The 2,500-nt window shown below is 57.5% G+C and overlaps 1 non-coding gene across 1 annotated transcript in view; it reads left to right on the top strand.

Moving 5' to 3' along the window:
* Nucleotides 1-2,395: 2,395 nt before the first annotated feature.
* Nucleotides 2,396-2,500, top strand: part of LOC126432264 (small subunit ribosomal RNA) — a 1,910-nt gene continuing 1,805 nt past the window's right edge. Inside the window, exon 1 of the ribosomal RNA XR_007577907.1 lies at nt 2,396-2,500. This exon is cut by the window's right edge and continues 1,805 nt beyond it. This is a non-coding gene — a ribosomal RNA (small subunit ribosomal RNA).

The raw sequence follows: 2,500 nt of genomic DNA, 5'->3' as shown, positions 1-2,500 counted from the left end.
CTTAACCTAACCTATGTTGCGCCTTAACCTAACCTATGTTGCGCCTTAACCTAACCTATGTTGCGCCTTAACCTAACCTATGTTGCGCCTTAACCTAACCTATGTTGCGCCTTAACCCTAACCTATGTTGCGCCTTAACCTAACCTATGTTGCGCCTTAACCTAACCTATGTTGCGCCCTTAACCGTACCTATGTTGCGCCTTAACCCAACCTATGTTGCGCCTTAACCCAACCTATGTTGCGCCTTAACCCAACCTATGTGCGCCTTAACCGTTGGGCCTTAACCCAACACACGTTGGGCCTTAACCCAACACACGTTGGGCCTTAACCCAACACACGTTGGGCCTTAACCCAACACACGTTGGGCCTTAACCCAACACACGTTGGGCCTTAACCCAACACACGTTGGGCCTTAACCCAACACACGTTGGGCCTTAACCCAACACACGTTGGGCCTTAACCCAACACACGTTGGGCCTTAACCCAACACACGTTGGGCCTTAACCCAACACACGTTGGGCCTTAACCCAACACACGTTGGGCCTTAACCCAACACACGTTGGGCCTTAACCCAACACACGTTGGGCCTTAACCCAACACACGTTGGGCCTTAACCCAACACACGTTGGGCCTTAACCCAACACACGTTGGGCCTTAACCCAACACACGTTGGGCCTTAACCTGCTCTGTAATTGTCATACGACGCGTTAAATTAGTGTAGTGTTGCCTAACTGTAACCCCCGCAATATAGTTTGCTACTCGCACTGCCCGGTCCCCAGTGTATCGCTTCATGTTAAACACCTTGCAGCTATACACTGTAATGTGGATGGCAGCAGGACGTACATGCTCAATGCCCTTTGCAGTTGTTCATTGGCATTTGCAGTTGTTCATTGGCATTCGCATGGCGAAGCACTTAGCCTACGCTGTGGTACGGCCTGTGTCAACTGTCCGCTGATGTTGTACGTCCAAATCACACACTGTACTGCACATTGGTCCTCATGTACTGAATGATACATCGTGGTACATGTGACCGTACAACGACTGCGCCAACAACGGCGAACCATGCGGTCCAAATGTTGTGCACTCAGCTACGTGTCGTCTCCCTATAAGAGCTGGATTGCAGTGTGGTATGCCCTGGATGGCGATCAGCATGAGCCGTCTGTTGATGTAGTGGCGCGTGTTGTCAGACGTAGTCGTCTCTTCTCACACACCGTGATAGCATGGTGCACTGCGTTCCACATCTGCGACATGCGACAGAGGCCGGTTGACAGTCGTTCGCGCAATGGACATCGCATACGTACGGGGGCCACCTTCCACGTGTTCGCGAAGCGTGCACATGTTGTTGCGTGTATGTGGGCAGACATAGTGTGTCGTGACACCTGACACAGGCATGCAACAATCGTTGAATTTGCAAATGGCGATGGACGCCTACGTTTGCTGGTGACGTTACGCAAATGAACAACTGGTAAACCGTTGTGGTGCGGTTGTTCTCGCTAGAGGTGAATCAGTGATGGCGACGATCGGTTGAGCTACCAACCGGTTGTTCCAGCGATACCCACCATGCCCACGAACGTGAATGGCATCTGGGTGTGAAGCGATACGCGGCGGTGGCTGGGTGGGACCGTCCCCGGCCGGTGAGGGGGGGCCTCCCGGCGTGCTGGCCGCGCGGTGCGTGGGCGCACGCGCTACAGCCGGCTGGTGGGGGCGGCCAGTGGCAGGCGCGCCGGCCGACGGAGGCGGCAGGCGGCGCAGCTGCGCGCCGGCGCACCCTGCACGCGGCGCCGTGCGGCCAAAGTAGGTCCTCGCGGGCCCGGTGCGAAGCGCGGTGGACATCTGCAGTGTGCTGGTCCGATTGAGGACTGTGTGCGCTGAGGATGCGCCGCCGCCCGGCGCTCGGCGCCGCGACGCCGTCTGCTGCTCGGTTGCCTCTGCGGTTCTCGCAGGTGGTTTGTATCGCAGCTGTGCGGACGTGTTGGCGCGTGCGCTGTGCTGGGAGAGTTCGCTTCGGCACCCAAGTGGGGCTTTTGTCCTTCTGTGGCGCTGGCGTTGGAGCTGCCGGTCACCGTAGGTGGCGCGTGTTGTCTCCCGCCGGCAATGCCACGACAGCACGCTCCCGGGCCTCTGTCGGCAGCGGCAAGCTCAGTTGGGAGCACGGGTGGTCGCACCTAAAGCGTCTACTCGCCAAACCCCGGGCGATTGCGCCTCTCTCGAACCCGACCAAGTACTTAGGACGGCGCTGCGCGCCGCCGGGACCTGAGAGGGTTTCGAGGTGTATGGTGCAGGGGAGCTCAGCCTCCTCCTGTTTGCAGAATAATTGAGCGGACGCTTGCGTGTTCGCGCGGGCCCCCGGGACACACTCCCGGGCGGCCGGCTGCTCAGCTCTAGTTGACGCAGCTCCCTGGTTGATCCTGCCAGTAGTCATATGCTTGTCTCAAAGATTAAGCCATGCATGTCTCAGTACAAGCCGCATTAAGGTGAAACCGCGAATGGCTCATTAAAT

Source organism: Schistocerca serialis, unplaced genomic scaffold (genome assembly GCF_023864345.2).
Source record: "Schistocerca serialis cubense isolate TAMUIC-IGC-003099 unplaced genomic scaffold, iqSchSeri2.2 HiC_scaffold_1126, whole genome shotgun sequence".
Lineage (NCBI taxonomy): Eukaryota > Metazoa > Arthropoda > Insecta > Orthoptera > Acrididae > Schistocerca > Schistocerca serialis.
The sequence above is the reverse complement of the archived record's forward strand: the minus strand, read 5'-3'. Positions and strand labels throughout refer to the sequence as shown.